The sequence below is a fragment of the Trachemys scripta genome, chromosome 22 (assembly GCF_013100865.1).
Source record: "Trachemys scripta elegans isolate TJP31775 chromosome 22, CAS_Tse_1.0, whole genome shotgun sequence".
In the NCBI taxonomy this organism is placed as follows: Eukaryota; Metazoa; Chordata; order Testudines; family Emydidae; genus Trachemys; species Trachemys scripta.
The window spans coordinates 15,111,930-15,133,396 of record NC_048319.1 but is presented as its reverse complement, the minus strand read 5'-3'; the positions used below and the strand labels follow the sequence as shown (position 1 = coordinate 15,133,396).

General features: G+C 47.7%; 1 long non-coding RNA gene across 1 annotated transcript; it reads right to left on the bottom strand.

Moving 5' to 3' along the window:
* Positions 1–14,232: 14,232 nt before the first annotated feature.
* Positions 14,233–20,748, bottom strand: LOC117869060. Its single transcript, XR_004643770.1, has 3 exons — positions 20,611–20,748; positions 19,254–19,383; positions 14,233–17,370 (listed from the first exon to the last, which is right to left on the bottom strand). It is a non-coding gene; the product is annotated as an uncharacterized LOC117869060 (long non-coding RNA).
* Between the last annotated feature and the right edge of the window lie 719 nt (positions 20,749–21,467).

The following is a 21,467-nucleotide window of genomic DNA, read 5'->3' as shown; positions in this document are numbered from 1 at the left end:
ACACCAGTATGACAAAGTTCCTCCTCTATCTTGGTGGGTCCTGCACTTATTGGCGGATTTTCTTGCCTCAGAGATTCACCATGTGGGTTGGGGAACAGCCCAGAGACCTTCCCCTCTGGAAGAACCCACAGTCCAGGTCAATTGGGAGGTTTGGGAGGAACCCAGGCCCGCCCTCTACTCCAGGTTCCAGCCCAGGGCCCTGTGGACTGCAGCTGTCTATAGTGCCTCCTGTAACAGCTGCATGACAGCTACAACTCCCTGGGCTACTACCCCATGGCCTCCTCCAAACACCTTCCTTATTCTCACCACAGGACCTTCCTCCTGGTGTCTGATAACACTAGTGGTCCTCAGTCCTCCAGCAGCACACCCTCTGACTCTCAGCTCCTTGCACCTCTTGCTCCCAGCTCTTCACACTTGCACCACAAACTGAAGTGAACTCCTTTTTAAAACCCAGGTGCCCTGATTAGCCAGCCTTAATTCTAGCAGCTTCTTCTTAATTGGCTCCAGGTGTCCTAATTAGCCTGCCTTCCTTAACTGGTTCTAGCAGGTTCCTGATTACTCTAGTGCAGCCCCTGCTATGGTCACTCAGGGAACAGAAAACTACTTATCCAGTGACCAGTATATTTGCCCTCTACCAGACTCCTGTACCCCACTGGTCTGGGTCTGTCACATAATTTAGACCCCCATCATTTTATATATATAGTTAGGATTATGTTTTCCAATGTGCATTACTTTGCATTTATCAACATTGAATTTCATCTTCCATTTTGTTGCCCAGTCACCCAATTTTGAGAGATCCTTTTGTAGCTCTTCGCAGTCTGCTTTGGACTTAACTATTTTGAGTAATTTTGTATCATCTGCAAATTATGCCACCTCACTGTTTACCCCTTTTTTCCAGATAATTTATGAATATGTTAAATAGGACCAGGCCCAATACAGACTCCTGGGGGACACCACTATTTACCTCTCTCCATTCTGAAAACTGACCATTTATTCCTACCCTTTGTTTCCTGTCTTTTAACCAGTTACCAATCCATCAGAGAACCTTCCCTCTTATCCCATGACTGCTTACTTTGCTTAAGAGCCTTTGGTGAAGGACCTTGTCAAAGGCTTTCTGAAAATCTAAATACACTGTATCCACTGGATCACCCTTGTCCACATGCTTGTTGACCTCCTCAAAGAATTCTAGTAGATTGGTGAGGCATGGTTTCCCTTTACAAAAACCATGTTGACTATTCCCCAATAAATTATGTTCATCTGTGTGTCTGACAATTTTGTTCTTTACTATAGTTTCACCCAGTTTGCCCGGTACTGAAGTCAGGCTTACAGGCCTGTAATTCCCGGGGTCACCTCTGGAGCCCTTTTTAAAAATTGGCACCTCATTAGCTATCCTCCAGTCATTTGGTACTGAAGCTTATTTAAAGGATAGGTTACAAACCACAGTTAGTAGACCTGCAATTTCACATTTGAGTTCCTTCAGAACTCTTGGGTGAATATCATCTGGTCCTGGTGACTTATTACTGTTCGGTTTATCAATTTGTTCCAAAACCTCCTCTAATGACGCCTCAATCTGGAACAGTTCCTCTGATTTGTCACCTACAAAAAATGGCTCAGGTTTGGGAACCTCCCTCACATCCTTAGACGTGAAGACCAATTGCAAAGAATTAGTTTAGTTTCTCCGCAATGGTCTTAACATCTTTGAGTGCTCCTTTAGCATCTTGATCGTCCATTCGCCCACTGGTTGTTTAGCAGGCTTCCTGCATCTGATGTACTTCATTTTTCATTTTTATTTATTTATTTATTTTTGCTATTATATTACTTTTTGAGTCTTTGGCTAGCTGGTCTTCAAATTCTGTTTTGGCCTTCCTAATTATATTTTTACACGTCGCTTGCCAGAGTTTATGCTCCTTTCTATTTTCCTCACTAGGATTTAACTTTCACTTTTTAAAGGATGCCTTTTTGCCTCTCACTGCTTCTTTTACTTTGTTGTTTAGCCACAGTGGCTCTTTTTTTGGTTCTCTTACTATGTTTTTTAATTTGGGATATACATTTTTGTGTAGTTCCCCTTTCTGAAATTAAATGCTACAGTCTTGGCCCGCTGCGGTGTTTCCCCCGCCACAGGAATGTTAAATTTAATTATATTATGGTCACTATTACCAAGCAGTCCAGCTATAGTCACCTCTTGGACCAGATCCTGTGCTCCACTTAGGACTAAATTAAGAATTGCCTCTCCCCTTGTGGGTTCCAGGACTAGCTGCTCCAAGAAACAGCCATTTAAGGTGTCAAGAAACTTTGTCTCTGCATCCCGTCCTGAGGTGACACGTAAACAGTCAATATGGGGATAGTTGAAATCCCCCATTATTATTGAGTTTTTTATTTTAATAGCCTCCCTGAGCATTTCACAGTCACTATCACCAGGTCAGGTGGTGGGTAGTATATCCCTACTGCTATATTCTTATTATTAGAGCATGGAATTTCTATCCAGAGAGATTCTATGGTACAGTTTGGTTCATTTAAGATTTTTAGTTCATTTGATTCTACACTTTCTTTCACATATAGTGCCATTCCCTCACCAGCACAACCTGTTCCAATATATTTTGTATCCTGGTATTACTGTGTCCCATTGATTATCCCAATTCCAACCAAGTTTCTGTGATGCCTATTATATCAATATCCTCATTTAACACAAGGCATTATAGTTCACCCATCTTATTATTTAGATGTCTAGCATTGGTATATAAGCACTACCTGTATTTTATCTTCCATACTCTCCTCCTTGCTAGGACATAGAGAATCTCCATTAGTAGATCCTCCCCTAAGGGACATCTCTGTCCGAACCACGTGTTCCTCCGAACCTGTCGGCTTTCCCCCAGCCCTTAGTTTAAAAACTGCTCTACGACCTTTTTAATGTTAAGTGCCAGCAATCTGGTTCCATTTTGGTTTAGGTGGAGCCCATCCTTCCTGTATAGGCTCCCCCTTTCCCAAAAGTTTCCCCAATTCCTAATAAATCTAAACCCCTCCTCCCTACACCATCGTCTCATCCACACATTGAGACCCTGCAGTTCTGCCTGTCTAATTGGCCCTGCGCGTGGAACTGGAAGCATTTCAGAAAATGCTATCATGGAGGTCCTGATCTTCAATCTCTTACCTAGCAGCCTAAATTTGGCCTCCAGGACCTCTCTCCTATCTTTCCCCAGGTCGTTGGTACCTACATGTACCACGACCACTGACTCCTCCCCAGCATTACACATAAGTCTATCTAGATGTCTCGAGAGATCTGCAACCTGCACACCAGGCAGGCAAGTCACCATGCAGTTCTCCTGGTCATTGCAAACCAAGCTATCTATGTTTCTAATGATCGAATTGCCTATTACTAATACCTGTCTCTTCCTAATAACTGGAGTTCCCTCTCCCAGAGAAGTATCCTCAGTGCGAGAGGATACCACAACATCATCTGGAAGGAGGGTCCGAACTATGGAATCTTTTCCCTCTGCTCCAGTTGGATGTTCTTCCCTGAGGCTTCCATCCTCCTCAACAGCACAGAGGCTGTCAGACCGGAGGTGGGACCGTTCTACTGTGTCCTGGAAAGTCTCATCTCTGTACCTCTCTGTCTCCTTAGCTCCTCCAGCTCAGCCACCGTAGTCGCCAAAGTCTATACACAGTCTGTGAGGGCCAGGCGCTCTTGGCACCGAATGCACACATACACCAAGTGCCCATAGGGAAGGTAATCATATGTAACCCTTCTGCCCGTCAGAGTTAGCAGCAACAGGATCTGGGTTCAGTGTCTAGGGGTCCCTTTTCAAAACCACAATGCAAAACTGGCTCGAGCCCCCACCCAGTGACCTGGGACAATTACATACCACCCCCCTGGGTGCCTCTAAGAGGCAATACTTCCCCTCTCGCAAGCACAGAGTCCGAGTGTAGCAAAAGCCTTTTAATAAAGGAGAGAATCAATGCGGCATTATGTTGGGGAAACACCACAAACTGGATTCACAACACAAACCATGAGCAAAAGACCCACCCCCAAGTAAGCTTGGCAGTGTCCTTTCCCTCTCAGGGTTCTTAAATCCAGCAACCCAACAATCACCCCTCCCTTGGTCAGTGCAGTCCCAGAGTGGTTCTTGAGTCCAGCAACCCAACAATCACCCCTCCCACAGTTTCTGTCCTTGGGCAGTGCAGCCCCTGAGTTCAGAAGTTCATCTGCAGAGTTTACCTCCTAGCCTGAGTGGAAGGGGAGGTATGGGGTCACCTCACATGCTCCGCTGCTCAGATTGCCACACCTCTCCATGGAGTTCTGCTGTAGTCTTCACCACCAGCCATCCTGCTAGCCACTCACCAACTTGTCTTCAGCAACTCACACCCACTTAACACAGCTCTCAGTGATTTTAGGTCTGAGTAACATCAGCTCTTTAGTGATTTCAGCTGTTAGCAGGGGGTCCCCAGTACTGGCACACTCAGAACCACTAGCCCAAAGTAGGTCTAATGCTTAGACCTAGGAATCAGTGATTTCAGCTTTGCAGCACATAACAAGACTCCTAACTAAGTCAAAATTAGCTCTATTATTACACCATGGAGAGAGGAGGGGTCAAGGGAAGGGAAGGGAAGGGAAGGGAAGGGAAGGGAAGGGAAGGGGGCTTGGCCCACCACACCTCCAGGCACACATACCTACCCTTGGCCTCTCTCAATCCACTGGGCTTGGAACCCATGTCCCTTGCCTAACGAGTACTACTTTGTTGAGGGTGAGCCCCTCCATCATAAAATGCCAAGTACAGTTCTACTGTCCTTGATTCACATAACCAGGATAATAACACTTTATTACTCCTGCCCCAATAACAAAGAGACTGAGGATCCCACAGCAGCCAAAGTGACCATTTGGGCCAACAGTCCTTTCATGCTAGGCAGAGTGGCTGTGCCCGTGCAAATGAGATCAGCCCCTGAAGTCCTTTTCCACAGCCCTGGATGATTGAGATACAAAATGAGCACATAAAGAAGATAAAGTCATTACAGAGAAACTAAATGAATTCTTTGCTTCAGTCTTTACTGCTGAGGATGTTAGGGAGATTCCCAAACCTGAGCCGGCTTGTGTAGGTGACAAATCTGAGGAATTGTTACAGATTGAGGTGTCATTAGATGAGGTTTTGGAATTAATTATTAAACTTAACAGTAACAAGTCACCGGGACCAGATGGCATTCACCCAAGAGTTCTGAAAGAACTCAAATGTGAATTGTGGAACTACTAACTATGGTTTGTAACCTATCCTTTAAATCAGCTTCTGTATCTTCTGACTGGAAGATAGCTAATGTAATGCCAATATTTAAAAAGGGCTCTAGAGGTGATCCTGGCAATTACAAACCACTAAGTCTAATGTCAGCACGGGGCAAATTAGTTGAAACAATCGTAAAGAATTAAATTGTCAGACACACAGAAGAACATAAATTGTTGGGCAAAAGTCAACATGGTTTCTGTAAAAGGAAATCATGTCTTACTAATCTATTAGAGTTCTTTGAAGGGGTCAACAAACATGTGGACAAGGGGGATCCAGTGGACATAGTGTACTTAGATTTACATAAAAAGGTAAATTAACAAGGTCCCTCACCAAAGGCTCTTATGTAAATTAAGTTGTCATGGAAGGAGAACTGGTTAAAAGACAGGTAACAAAGGGTAGGAATAAATGGTAAATTTTCAGAATGGAGAGGGGTAACTAGTGGTGTTCCCCAGGGATCAGTCCTAGGACCAATCCTATTCAACTTATTCATAAATAATATGGAGAAAGGGGTAAAAAGTGAGGTGGCAAAGTTTGCAGATGATACTAAACTGCTCAAAATAGTTAAGACCAAAGCAGACTCTGAAGAACTTCAAAAAGAGCTCACAAAACTAAGTGATTGGGCAACAAAATGGCAAATGAAATTTAATATGGATAAATGTAAAGTAATGCACATTGGGAAAAATAACCCCAACTATACATATAATATGATGGGGGCTAATTTAGCTACAACTAATCAGGAAAAAGATCTTGGAGTCATTGTGGATAGTTCCCTGAAGACATCCACGCAGTGTACAGCGGTAGTCAAAAAAGCAAACAGGATGTTAGGAATCATTAAAAAGGGGATAGAGAATAAGAAGGAGAATATCTTATTGCCCTTATATAAATCCATGGTACGCCCACATCTTGAATACTGCGTACAGATGTGGTCTCCTCATCTCACAAAAGATATACTGGCACTAGAAAAGGTTCAGAGAAGGGCAACTAAAATGATTAGGGGTTTGGAATGGGTCCCATATGAGGAGAGATTAAAGAGGCTAGGACTTTTCAGCTTGGAAAAGAGGGGACTAAGGGGGGATATGATAGAGGTATATAAAATCATGAGAAATGTGGAGAAAGTGAATTAGGAAAAGTTATTTACTTGTTCCCATAATATAAGAAGTAGGGGCCATCAAATTAAATTAATGGGCAGCAGGTTTAAAACAAATAAAAGGAAGTTCTTCTTCACACAGCGCACAGTCAACTTATGGAACTCCTTGTCTGAGGAGGTTGTGAAGGCTAGGACTATAACAGCATTTAAAATAGAACTGGATAAATTCATGGAGGTTAAGTCCATTAATGGCTATTAGCCAGGATGGGTAAGGAATGGTGTCCCTAGCCTCTGTTTGCCAGAGGGTGGAGATGGATGGCAGGAGAGAGATCACTTGATCATTACCTGTTAGGTTCACTCCCTCTGGTGCACCTGGTATTGGCCACTGTCGGTAGACAGGACACTGGGCTGGATGGACCTTTGGTCTGACCCAGTATAGCCGTTCTTATGTTCTTATGCTCACCACCAGATATCAGGGTAGAGCTCATTGGGTGCAATAAACTGGGTAGCGCCCACTCTGTTGCTGGATTTTTGCCTGCATTCTCTTTTTACTCCTGCAGCTGGTTCCTTTGTTTTTGTTTTGTTTTTAGCAGGGGGTGGTTTTTGACTTAAGTTTAAAGAATTTAAGAAATGTTAATGTACCTAGCCCCCTCTCACCCCCCCCCCGTAAACTCCCTCACAAAATTCCCGTTAGCCACTCCTGTTCGCTGATTCGCCACTGAACCTGACGCATACACCAGGCAGAACACAGCACACCTCACATTACATCCCATCACACGGTGTGTAGTGTGTTCATGTACAGAATAACTGTACTAGAAGTAGTGATGGGTGGAGTATGGGGTATTCGACAGAAGAAAGGGAAATCCAGATGAGTTTCTGACCTCTGAGAGGGTTTTGCAAAATGAATGATAGAGATGGGATCCAGAGGGCATCACCGTCTCAGATTTTGAAAAACTTTTGTAAAAGGGTCTCTCTCTCAAAAACAAACAAACAAACAAACAAAAACCCATTGAAGAAAATAATGAACTTTGGGCAGTGGGGCTGGTGGGTCGGCATGGATAGACAACCCCAAAATTTCAAAAATCCTCAATCACACTGTAGTGGGACTGGGAGGGAACCTTAATCCAAGAATCCAGAGTGACTTCAAAGGCCTAGGGAAAGTGAAATTGAAACCACAACCTGACACAGTTCTGATTAACCTGCTCATTTTGAAAGAAACAGGTTTAAAATTTCTGTCTGTCTGGGAAAAATGGAGAGACCAGGCGGGGGAAAGAATATCTTTTATTGGACCAACTTCTGTTAGGGAGAAGGACAAGCTTTCGGAGCTGCCCTGAACTCTTCTTCAGGGCTGGGAAAGGTGCTCAGAGTCCCAGCTAAATACAAGGTGGAACAGATTGTTTAGCGTAAGTAGTTAACTCATGTTTCAAGGTAAAAAATGACTCATTTAATAGCTGAAGTGAGACAAATTCAGACTGAAAATAAGGCATACTTTTTAACAGTGAGCCAATTTACCAAGGGTCTTTGGGCAGGGTTACCATATTTCAAGTTTCCAAATAGAGGACACTTGTGGGTAGAGGGCTGAAAGGAGAAAGCTGGACAGGTGGGTGGGTATGTACTGAGTGGGGATATTTGGGGGGGTGCTGAAGGGTTTTTTTGGGGAGTGCTGGAGTGGGAACCCTGTGGCCTCACTCTCAAGATGGGGGGCAGTGTCATAGAATCATAGAATATCAGGGTTGGAAGGGACTTCAGAAGGTCATTTAGTCCAGTGGTTCTCAAAGCCGGTGCGCCGCTTGTTCAGGGAAAGCCTTTGGAAGGCCAGGCCGGTTTGTTTAGCTGCCACGACTGCAGGTTCAGCCGTTCGCAGCTCCCACTGGCCGCGGTTCACCGCTCCAGGCCAATGGGGACTGCGGGAAGGGCAGCCAGCACATCCCTCGGCCCGCGCCGCTTCCCGCAGCCCCCAATGGCCAGTGGGAGCTGCAATCGGCCGAACCTGCGGATGCGGCAAGTAAACAAACCAGCCCGGCCCGCCAGGAGCTTTCCCTACACAAGCGGTGGACCGGCTTTGAGAACCACTGATCTAGTCCAACCCCCTGCTCAAAGCAGGACCAATTCCCAACTAAATCATCCCAACCAGGACTTTGTCAAGCCTGACCTTAAAAACCTCCAAGGAAGGAGATTCCACCACCTCCCTAGGTAACCCATTCCAGTGCTTCACCACCCTCCTAGTGAAATAGTGTTTCCTAATATCCAACCTGGATCTCCCCCACTGCAACTTGAGACCATTGCTCCTTGTTCTGTCATCTGCTACCACTGAGAACAGCCGAGCTCCATCCTCTTTGGAACCCTCTTTCAGGTAGTTGAAGGCTGCTATCAAATCCCCCCTCATTCTTCTCTTCTGGAGACTAAACAATCCCAGTTCCCTCAGCCTCTCCTCATAAGTCATGTGCTCCAGCCCCCTATTCATTTTTGTTGCCCTCCGCTGGACTCTTTCCAATTTTTCCACATCCTTCTTGAAGGTCACGCTCCCTGTCAGGGTGGTAGGGTTGCCAGGTGTCCAGTACCCTGGCAGTCCCGGTCAACACTGCTGACCGGGCCATTAAAAGTCCAGTCAACGGCACAGCGGGGCTAAGGCAGGATCCCTGCCTGTCATGGCTCCGCGTGGCTCCCGGAAGCAGCGGCATGTCCCTCTCCAGCTTCTACATGTAGGGGCAGCCAGGGGGCTCCGCACACTGCCCCAACCCCAAGCACCAACTCTGCAGCTCCCATTGGTCAGGAACCCTCTCCTTCACGCAGAATGGACATGCAGAAGGTACCTAATTAAAAGCACTAAATTTGGGGATAAAAAATGTCAGTCACAGGTTTTTTGATATGCCCTGAAGTTTGTCAGACATTTATTTGCAAAAACTTTGTAGTAAGGGTGAGTCAGCTGTCTTGCTGAATACAACATTATATATTATGGAATACATGATGCAGCTCTTCTCTGTTTTACATTTTCTTAATCAGTATTTCTAAGTTGATTTTATATTTTAAATGTACTCTTAAGCCTTCATAAAGTAATCATTCCAGATTACTGGCAGAGGATAGAAGAAGAGGTCCTGTTCAGGAAACCCCAGACGCATGGTAACCCTATCTTTGTGGATTCTCCATCAGTGACATTTTTAAAGCAAGACTCTGTTTTTCTAAAAGACCTGCTCTTCTGGGGCAGGTCTCTGGCCTGTGGGATACAGGAGGGCAGACTAGATGATCACCATGGTCATTCTGGCCTTGGATTCTACGACCGCTCAGCCTCAGCATACACTGAGAGACTGGCACAATACAGAGTAGCTCAGGATAGCAGTGATGAGACAAGATGGCAGTTTTATTGAGTTTAATGGGGGCAAAAACCTATAACTTGCTGCACCCCCTAACAACTCCTATTAAATCATCAGGCAAAACATCTGCTGAGATTGTGGAAACTTTACAAAGTCACCTTTCCTCAGGGTCAATGGTGATTGCTGAGCACTTCAGCTTTTATAGAAGGAATCAACAGTAAACGAAACAATTCCTGAACACAGGGCCATAACCAGGGTGGGGCAAGTGGGCCAGCTGCCCAAGGCACAAAACCAGGGGGGAATATGGGGCAGCGTGCAGGGGGCACATGGATTTCTGCCATCTAGTTAGCAGAGAGGTTTTCAAACTGACGGGTGTGCCCCTCTGCCAGGGGCCGGCCGATTGGAAGCTAGTGGGAGCTGCCCGGCCCGCTCGAGCTTCTGACTCTCTGTGCTGTGGGAGCCGGGGCACTGGCTGGCTGCTCGGCAGCCCTCCGTGCTCTGCTCCCCAGCCGGACCATCTCTCCACAGCTGGGCGCTTCCCAGGCAGGGTGGGCAGCACAGCTCTGAGCTGCGTCCCTGGACGTGCTCTTGCCCTGGTGCTCCTGGCTCTGTTTGAAAACCTCTGTGCTAAATGGAAGGCAGAAATCTGGGGGGGCAGATGCCCAACATGTCACCCCAAGTGTCACCTCTACGGGACGCAAATATGTTTGCTCACCCCAGGTGCTAAAAAGCCTAGTTGCGGCTAGTGTGTGGCATTGTAAGGTTTTGGGGGTCACCCAGACCAGAACGGGTTCTGTCCCCACCTGCCTTGTAATTTTGGCAAGGGCGCCAATTAGGGGGAGTGGAGGAGAGTGGGAGCCCCCTCCCCCCCAAGTTTCATACAGGAGGTGTGCAAGTTCCCAGGTGGAGCTCTTAACTATAGCACAGCATTAGTATGAAATGTAAGTTCTGCAGAGGAGAGGTGCCCCTAGGGCAGGAAGTCAGTATTTTGTTTACAAACAGAGGCAGGGTGATTAAGATAAGAAAGGGCTGGTGATTAAATTAAGGGTATGGAAAAGTTTAGGGTGTAAGAGAAGAATCCCTCTGTGGAGGGGGGAGAAAGAGGAGGGGTTGTTTTAGCGCATGACTACACTTGCAAGTCAGAGTGCTCTAACTCACTCCCCGTCCACACTGGCAAGGCACATAGAGCGCTCTGACTTCGCGGCTAGAGCGCTCCTGGTTCTCCACCTCGGTGAGTGGAATAACATTTGATGCGCCCCCGCTAGAGTGCCATGGCGACAGCGTGGATGACCTGTCCTGTTAATGTGCTCTGATTGGCCTCCAGAAGTGTCCCACAATGCCTGTTTTAGCCACTCTGGTCATCACTTTGAACTCTACTGTCCTGCCCACAGGTGACCAACCGTCAGACCCATCCTTTAAATACCCTGGGAATTTTGAAAATCCCCTTCCTGTTTGCTCAGCCCGGCGTGGTGTGGAGTGCTCTCAGCAAATCTTTCCAGGTGACCACGCCTCCACGCGCCAGGCGATCCCCAGTATGGAGCAATGGTGAGGTGCTGGACCTCAATGTTTGTGGGGAGGAAGCTGTCCAGTCCCAGTTCTGCTCCAGCCATAGGAATTACGATGCCTTTGGGCAGATATCAAGGGACATGATGGAAAGGGGCCATGACCGGGACGCACTGCAGTGCAGGATTAAAGTGAGCTGCGGAATGCCTACCGCAAAGCCCGAGAGGCAAACAACCACTCCGGTGCTGCCCCCGTGACCTGCCATTTCTACAAAGAATGGAACGCGATACTTGGGGTAACCCCACCTCCACTCTGAGTACCACCATGGACACTTCAGAGCCCAGTTCAACAAGGGAGGAGGAGGAGGAGCAGCAGCAGCAAAGCAGGAGCGAGTGTGCTGAGGCAGAGGAAGGCACCCCAGAATCCCTAGATGAGAACAGCTCCTGGCTGCATACAAGCCAGGAGGAAGGTAGCCAGTCTCACGGCTGGTGCTTGGGGGAAGGACAAACACCAGAGGAGGTTCCCGGCAAGCGGCTTTTATTTTGGGAAGGAAGTGATTCAGTGGGGGCTCTTGGGGCAAGGAGGATTAGGGCTGCATGCATGTCTAGATAGGGCGTTGATGTGCTCTCACATCGTGGTAATTGGCCTCAGTCATCTCTTCAAAGGTCTCATCCAGAACTTGGGCAATGCGCTTGTGCAGGTTTCTCAGGAGAGCCACTGTGGTCCGTGTCCCAGTAAGGCTAACTTGTCCGCACCACTCTGCCATGAGGGGTGGGGGAACCATTGCTGCACACAGGCAAGCTGCATATGGGCCAGCGCAGAAGCCGCATTGCAGTAGAAGACCCTCCCTTCCTTCCCAGGTCACCCTCAGCAGCGAGATATCTTCCAGGATGAACTCCTGTGGAAAATTTGGGGACAGTGTTCAGTGTAGGGGCCCCCTGCCACTGTTGGCTCTCCCCATGGCACAGAAACCCAGAGGACAGTATGGCCGTGAAACAATCAGTCCCCTGCCTGCACCTTGCACTCCTGTGCACCCCAACCCTGTGCCCTGAGCCCCCTGCCACGCCCCACACCCCTCCTGCACCCTAACCCCCTGCCCTGAGCCCCCTGCCGTACCCTGCACACCTCCTGAACCCCAACTCCCTGCCCTGAGCCCCCTCATACACCCTGCACCCCTCCTGCACCCCAACCCCCTGCCCTGAGCCCCCTGCCACACCCCGTACCCCTCCTGCACCCCAACCCTCTGCCCTGAGCCCCCCCACAGTCCGCACCCCTCCTGCACCTCTGCCCTGAGCCTTCTTCCGCACTCTGCACCCCTCCTGCACCCCAACCCCTTCCCTGAGCCCCCTCATACACCCTGCACCCCTCCTCTGCCCCAATCCCTTGCCCTGAGCCCCTTCCTGCACGCCACACCCCCTCCCACACTGCGCACTCCCTCCTGCACCCCAACCCCCTGCCCCAGCCCTGCATACAATTTCCCCACCCAGATGTGGCCCTCGGCCCCAAAAGTTTGCTCACCCCTGGTCTAAAGGCTCAAAAAACAGCAGGCGAATAAACAGAACCCCAAATCCGTTATTTTTACATAACCTCATGATTTTAAAGTCAATCTCATGATTTTTGGTGAGCCTAATTTATTATTTTTGAACATTTGGGATTGGCAATACTGTGAAAGTGCCTGGAAAGTGTCAGTTTCACTCCTGTTTAAGGTTATTTTCTGGTCTATTATTTGTAGTGAGGTAACATCTCTAGAGCCCCAGGCAGATGCAGTATAAACTCCTGGGGCCTTGTCCTAGTAGGATGTTTCCAGAGGTAAATGATCTATTCCAAGCTTGATAAACTGCAAAAAAGTGATAGATTTTCTACAATTGGTTCATCTCTGTCTGCTCCAGTCAGAGAGAGGAGCTTACTGTGAATTCAGCTGAAACCCATGGGCCCGTCCATGGAGTTCTCCTTGGTCTCTGACTCTCTGGTTGAGGCACATTTCTCTTCACTTGGTGCCAGGGAAGGAGGAGCAGGGGGATGTTCCTTTACAGAAAGGGCCCATGACAGGAGTAGCATAAGGAACCATGATCAGCATCACTGTAGAAGGAGCTGAGCATTACTGCAAAGAACTGCAGGCAGAATCAAAGAGCCAAGGAAGGAGTCGCCCAGGGGCTTCTTTATTCTCTGCTACTCCGATAATAAGAAAACGAAGTCCAGCCCCAGAGTCAAGAGCCCAAATCTCCAGGCTGAATTACAGGAGATTACACTCTGCATCAAGTGTGCTCTCTAAATCAATAAAGACAACAATCTTTGTCAAACAACCTTTGTCCATTGCCCTGTGTGCTCCTTAGCTCTGATTATCGTGCTAATTACCGTAACTGGGTCATATTTAGGAGGCTAATCACACTGGTATGAAATGGATGTGCCTTTCTGGACAGTACTGTACTCTGCCAGCCTGGAAGTTATACGGATTTTTTTTGTCTGCTAGAAAGGCGGGGGAGGGGGAATGACTGGTAATAATTACCTTTCAGAATGTCACGAGCCACATGATATACAACAATTAGCTTACTCAACATGCAAATCTGGACCAATGTCTGGTATACGAGATGCCCGTGAACTCACCCCAAGCTAGGATTCGGCCAGCTCCCAGAACCAGCCACTCAGGGCACTGGCCCAGAAAAAGCCTGAGGGAAAAGATATGCAGTGTTTGTTGTAGCCGTGTGGGTCCCAGCATATTAGAGAAAAGGTGGGTGAGGGAATATCCTTTATTGGACCAACTTCTGTTGGGCAGAGAGACAAGCTTTCGAGTTACACAGAGCTCTTCTTCAGGTCTGGGAAATATAGTGTCAGAGCTAAATACAAGATGAAACAGATTGCTTAGTATAGTTAGCTCATATTGCAAGGGTCCCTTCAAGGTGAAATGGCCAGTTAACAGCCCTCCAGTCATAGGGGGGATAGGAGTGAGGGGAAAAAACCTGGGGTTGGGGGTTGGTGGGTTACAGATTGTTGTAATAAGCCATAAATCCAGTGTCTCTGTTCAGTCCATGACTTTTAGTGTCTAGCAGAGTTATAGACAGGCTTGTCTTTTGAAGCCGTTGTGCAGGTTTCCTTTGAGGATGAGGACTGACAGGTCAGATATAGAGTGAGCGCTTTGTGAAAAGTGTTCACGCACGGGTGATACAGCTTCAGCAGTGGAATCTTTCAGACAACTATAAGTGTCTGGGAAAGACACTCTGTGTAGTGTAGGGAAAGGCACCCTGCATCCATTCACTGAGTACTCATGGGGAATTCTGCACCAAAAAATTAAAAATTCTGCATATTTGTTAAAATAACACAATATAATCATGTGTGGTGGGGCTCCCGCTGTCAGCCCCGGGTGACTGGGGCTTGGGCTGTCCCAGCTGCCCAGAACTGACCACAGGAACCCCAGCTATGTGTAATTATATTGTTATTTTGGTGAAATCACAAATTCTTGAGAAAAAATAAAATTCTGCGTGGAATATTAATTCTGTGCAAATTCTGCATTGTGCAGTGATGCAGAATTCCAGTAGGAGTAACTGAAGAAACCCCTGGTGGATGGAGATGCTCTCATGAACCTTTGGGTTCTAGTTCTTGAGAAACCAGCCAGCTCTGCAACCGACTGGACTTTGGGGGAAAATCTACTTTATTAGATAGGAAATGTAACTATTGGTAAGTGTAGACCCAAGTTTGTGTTTTAGGATTTTTTTTTTTATTGTGTGCCCAGGGCATTACTAGGATATTGGATGGAGCCCAGAGAGCTGGGTAGGACCCACAGTATTGGATGAACCTAGGGGATTGCCCTGGGTGTTGGGTGGGACTGGTGTATTGGGTATACCCTGGGCATTAGATGTGGGCATAACATTAGGCAGGCCCAGGGCATTATATGAATATTAGGTGGAGTATTCGATGGGCCCAGATCACCGGGTTTGATCCAGAGCATTAGATAGACATTGCTTGGGGCCTGGGCCATTGGCTGGGGCACAAGATATTGAGTATGCCCAGGATATTATAAACAACTGGAATCAACAAGTAAATGTTACTTTCACTAAGCATAACAACCCCCCAAAACAAACACCCTCCTCTCCTGAGACCCAATTCTGGCACCAAATGAAGGCAGGCCTCCATTCCCAGCTATAGGGCCTGGCTTTTGGCTGTATTAAACTGCATTTGTTTTACTAATCCCAGTTTACCAAACCATCCAGGCTGCTCTGTACAACTCCCCGTCATTAGCATTATTTACCACTCCTCCAAGCTGTGCTAGCCACAGACTTTATTAGCAGTGATTTTATATTTACTTCCAGATGGTTAATTACAAAGTTGAATAGTGAGGGGGCTACAGCCAATTCCTGTGGTGCCTCGTTAACTACTCCCCCATTCAGTGATGATGCCCCATGGACAGGTACAAGGTCAGACTTGGGGTTACCCATCAGGAGAAGGGGAGCAGGGGGATTATTTTACTGTTTTATAATGCACCTAATTTTTTTTATTCACAGGCTAAACCTACAGTGTCTGTCACTCTTGTACCTGGGCCCTTCTGGGACAATTCTCGTCTCGTTTACACTGGAGCCAATCCAAAGTGAATCCAGGCCATCCCACCCAGCCTGCCCATGACTGCTGTCTGTGGAGATCTAGCCCAGGGAACAGCCTCACTACGCCATGGTTGGGCTGGTTTCCCGATTTCTTTGCTTCTGCAGAAACACTCCCAATGGCCTTTCCCCTTCCCTGTCCTGCACACACTGCCCTGGCTGGGCAGATCCCGTCTGTCCAGGGCTTGCCCCGTCACCTGCCACCTGTGCACTCGGGGGATTCAGAGCTCGCCAGTAATCCAACAAATCCCCTTGTTTTATTAGCACTGTGTACAGGCCCCACTCAGGGACCAGCCCCATTGTGCCAGGTGCCGTCCACATACAGAACAAACAGACACTCTCTGTCCCACAGAGCTGCAATCTGCCTGCTTCCCGTCTCCCGGCAGGACCCGCTCTTTGCTACGGCTTGGGCCTGCTTCCACTGCTCCCTGGGGGATTGGCAGTTTCACTGGCTCAGGCTGCGTTGCCCCTTGCTGCCTCATCCGAGCCAGCTCAGACACCGTCTGGGGCTCTTCTGAAAGGTCTTTGTGTAAAATCCCAACGATTAGATGTGTCGCTTTGTTCCTTCCCCCCCTGCATTGTTATTTGTTTGTCCTGCCACTGGCTGCACAGCCGTCAGTCTGAGCCCGGGGCCCCATTCTGCTAGGCCCTGCCCAGCCACACAAAGCTCTCCCTGTCCTAAAGAGCTTCCAGTGAGTCATTGTATCGACCCCACAGGCCCAACGCTCTGCTCCTTCCCACAGGGCCTTCGAACATTTTCGTGTTTCTGGGCCTCCGAACCTTTTAATAAAATCACGTCTCTGGGTCAGTTACGGCTTTGCTCCTCCCCCACCCACTGGGAGCGTCCTGAATGCAGCCAAACAGCTGTTTGTTGTGGCAGGCAGAAGGCCCTGGGAGGGAGGGGGTGGTTAGCGCCCTGGAGCACCCATGCAGTCAGCACCTATGATCCCCTCCCCCAAATCAAAATTCCTAGAGATTTTGGGTGCATCTCTCAATGTTGTAAATGTTACTAGCTTCGTGGGTGCGTGTCTCTCTGGGTGGGTGTCCAGGTGTGTTTCTGTATAAGTTTATTGTGATGTCACGTATCCCAACAGCAAAGAATGTTCTGCTTCAGCATTCTTGCCCTGCCTTCGGTCTGCCAACTGGCTTGCTTGACAGCGGCTGGTGACCCAAGGAGCTGCTGATAGACGCGTACTATCCATCTGTCAACAACTTCTTGAATCAGCTATTTCCACACGTTTTCAAAAGAAGATGAGTTTTACAGAAGGTAATTCCCAGATTCCCAGGCACTGATTGGTGGGGCTGCTGGTGGGCAGGAGGTGCTGGGGGCTGGAGGGGGTTAGTGGATGGGGGGCTGCTGACATATTCCGGTGGCTCTTTGGCAATGTTCATTGGTAAAGTCTGGCTCCTTCTCAGGCTCAGGTTGGCCACCCCTGTCCTAGGGACTGGTGGGGGCCAGCGTTGCAACAGTCAGTTCTCAACATCCCGTTTTGATTTGAATGTGGGCATCTTTCAGTTCCCCTTCTGCGTCAGCCTTCCACGTTCTCTGGAGGCAGATTTCCATTATTTGATCTTTCAGCAGACGAGTATGGGTGAATTTCCATGGATAGAACCTAAAGGGAAGATAACAAAACTCATGTAAAATTTAGATTGATATCTCCATAAATAGTATTTCCCTTGGAGTTGCCCCTAAAGTAATGCACATTGGAAAAAATAACCCCAACTATACATACAATATGATGGGGGCTAATTTACCTACAACAAGTCAGGAAAAAGATCTTGGAGTCATTGTGGATATCCACGCAGTGTGCCGAAGCAGTCAAAAAAGCAAACAGGATGTTAGGAATCATTAAAAAGGGAATAGAGAATAAAACGGAGAATATATTATTGCCCTTACATAAATCGATGGTACGCCCACATCTCGAATACTGCGTACAGATGTGGTCTCCTCATCTCAAAAAAGCTATACTGGCACTGGAAAAGGTTCAGAGAAGGGCAACTAAAATGATTAGGGGTTTGGAACGGGTCCCATATGAGGAGAGATTAAAGACTCTTCAGCTTGGAAAAGAGGAGACTAAGGGGGGATATGATAGAGGTATATAAAATTATGAGTGATGTGGAGAAAGTGGATAAGGAAAAGTTTTTTACTTCTTCCCATAATACAAGAACTAGGGGTCACCAAATGAAATTAATAGGCAGCAGGTTTAAAACAAATAAAAGGAAATTCTTCTTCACACAGCGCACAGTCAACTTGTGGAACTCCTTACTTGAGGAGGTTGTGAAGGCTAGGACTATAACAGCGTTTAAAAGAGAACTGGATCAATTCATGGTGGTTAAATCCATTAATGGCTATTAGCCAGGATGGGTAAGGAATGGTGTCCCTAGCCTCTGTTTGTCAGAGAGTGGAGATGGATGGCAGGAGAGAGATCACTTGATCATTGCCTGTTAGGTTCACTCCCTCTGGGGCACCTGGCATTGGCCACTGTCGGTAGACAGGATACTGGACTAGATGGACCTTTGGTCTGACCCGGTACGGCCGTTCTTATGTTATGTTATAATATATGGAGATATACCTATCTCCTAGAACTGGAAGGGACCTTGAAAGGTCATTGAATCCAGCCCCTGCCTTCACTAGCAGGACCAAGTACTGATTTTGCCCCGGATCCCTAAGCCCCCTCAAGGATTGAACTCACAACCCTGGGTTTAGCAGGCCAGGCCAATGCTCAAACCACTGAGCCATCCCTCCCCATAATTAGAATTATGTTCTAATTCACTCATTGCCTTCAAGTTGTGAATCTAAACCTTTTGTCTCATGTAATGATTGGCTAATGTATGTGTATTGAGACAATATCTATCTATTTACATGATTGAAACACACATAAATGAGATCAAATAATGGAGAAGAAAGAAATCTTAAGCTATTGAAAGTGATACAGCTCCATTACCATCCCCTGGCTGTCATCTTGGCAGTTCTCTCAGAAAATCTCATGGCGATAGACTTCAAAACTCTCTACAAATTCTACTATACCCCCATTGGGCTATATACAATAGATGTGTAAATTTCCCCCTACAATTCCTTTCCAGGAAAGGGGTTTAAATAAACTGTAGCCTACATTGGTCATGGGTCTCGGTGTGATTTCTTTGTTATTGTGTTGGTGGCCCAACTTCTGACTGGATGTTATAAATAGTATGGGAAATCCTTCATTTAAAGTTTACTGATTATTTTCCCCATGCTAATAAATTCCAGATATTGAAATAGTTGAGAATAAGTCAACATATTTGCAGCTGCAAATCCATCCTTCCAGACCCTCAAACCTTCTCGATGACAATCTTTTGTTCCTTTTCCTGGGTTCTCAGGGAACAGAGGTTTATTGGTTTTCAGCTTGGCCTTATCTGTTCCCAGAGTCCCAACATTCTGTGCACAAAGGAGTGGGGTTAATAATGAAGCAGTTTTGCAACTAGACTCAGGCAATGACCAAAGAAAATAGAAACTGACCTCTGCTGTTTCAATGTCTGCCCAATGGCAGAGGAGGCGTGAGATCCATGGGGTGAGAGTCAGGCTAGGAAATGTAGCCAGCGACTGTGCTAGGATGGGAGGAATTACAGATCTGGTGGATGGAGGTTTCCTGTTAGAGAACAAAAGGGGAGAACCTGTGATGTGCTCTGTCCAAGGAAGGTTATGAGAAAGAGGGAACAGGGATCCTGGTGCCTCTCCCCAAGGAAACCTCAGACAAAGCATCTCCTCTTGGAGAGGAGCAGCAACCTTCACACTAGCAGTTACAACCAATTTAGGTTCATAAATTCATAGTTTCAAAGGCTCTAAGGCCAGCCCTGATCATCTAGTCTGACCCCCTGCATAACTCAGGCCCTAGAACCTCCCCAGAAGAATTCCTGTTTCACCATGGTCCCATGTGTCTTCACCTTCAGCTGGGGGTAGAGTTCAGGAGTAGAGTGTTTGACTGCAGATCGAGTGGTCCTTGGTTCACATCCTAGTGCCCCCTTTGAAGTCTTTGTTAATAAGCAGCAGGTTTCACACAAACAAAAGGAAGTATTTTTTCAAACAACGCACAGTTAACCAGTGGAACTCTTTGGCGGAGGACGTTGTGAAGGCCAAGACTATAACAGATTTCAAAAATGACCTCGATAAATTTATGCAGGAGAGGTCTATTAATGGCTATTAGCCTGGATGGGAGGGATGGTGTCCCTAACCTCTGTTTGCGAGGAGCCGGAAATAAGCAACAGGAATGGATCACTTGATGATTCCCTGTTCATTCATAGAATATCAGGGTTGGAAGGGACCTCAGGAGGTCATCTAGTCCAACCCCCTGCTCAAAGCAGGACCAATTCCCAACTAAATCATTCATTCCCTCTGGGGCACTGGCTACTGTCGGAAGACAGGATACTGGGCTGGATGGACCTTTGGTTTGACCCAGTCTGGACGGTCTTGTGTTGCTTATGTTCTTGGTTGTATGAACCAATGCTGGCTATTAGAGGTGCAGATGGCTTCAAAAGACCAGTCTCTTGGATCTGTGAATCCTGGGCAAACTAATTCCCTTCCTTTAGAGAAGGGCAGAAAAACCCATTTCCTCCTTCTTTCTACACCAGACTTCGTTCCTTTTTCCAAAGACTCGCCTCTAGGTTGCAGAGAGAGATCTACGTGCACAAAGTGTTCGTCCAACCTGCAGCAATTGAGGCATGCTCTGTCCTCAGCCAGCAAGAACAGGCCTTGCCAGAGATGCCCCAGAGAAGGAAATGCTCATGGACGATCCTATCAGGCATGAAAAGACTCTGTGTCTGTAGCCAATCTGACACCTCGATGGCAGATAGCGATGAGGAGAGAACAGTTTCCTCACCAAGAAGGTGGACGCACTTGTCCCTGAAGAAGAAAGCAGCTGAGACCCAGGTGGAGTCACAGGAGGTGAAGCTGCAGGAGAGTACAGAAAAAGTCAAACTGGATCTTACAGGTGAGGATTCAAACCTCGGCACCTGTTGAGGCTTTTTGAGGAAAGGGCTCAGCCGGAGTCTCCACGTTCACTAGGCCCTGCCTGCCTCCCGCGGGGACAGACTATTCCAGGGCAGCTGCCCAATGGAAATACTCCGTCCCAACAGGCTTTGTCCCTGTTCATTGCAGACCCCCGGGGAGCAGCTTTCCTCAGCTCAGCTCCAAGCCCTGCTGATGAGAGCCGTGAAGGGTCTGACAACACCCACCCTGGAGCGATTTAAAGCCGCAGAGGAAGAGCTGAGGGCCATCGTATCTCTACACGGAGACAAGATGGACAGAGTAAGAGACTCCCGCCGTGGGGCACGGAGATGCTGCGCAGAGAGGGGGAGGGGAGAATTTCCTCTCCTAGGAAACCATTCCTGTGACACGCTGGCATGGTGCTTTGAAGGTTGGCTCAGCCCCTTCCATTCATCGCTTGGCCATGGGGATCCGTGGCGTCAGGTTTGTAACGTGCTCTCTGCCCGCTGGAGCTCTGACACGTCCCTGAGGACAGCCCAGCCACACTGAAGGTGCCGATAGCCCCAGCCCTGGCAGCGCAGCACTTACCTAGTCTGCTGATGGGCCTTCACATTAGGCTCCAGGAGCAGCTATGGTTTCCTCAGACATGCTGCAGGGCCTTGTTTGTCCAGCTGAAGTATCAGGAGGAATTTGGCTTTGCACTTTTCTCTCTGTCTCTCCCAAGCTCTGATCCTGTTGCCCATCCCCACA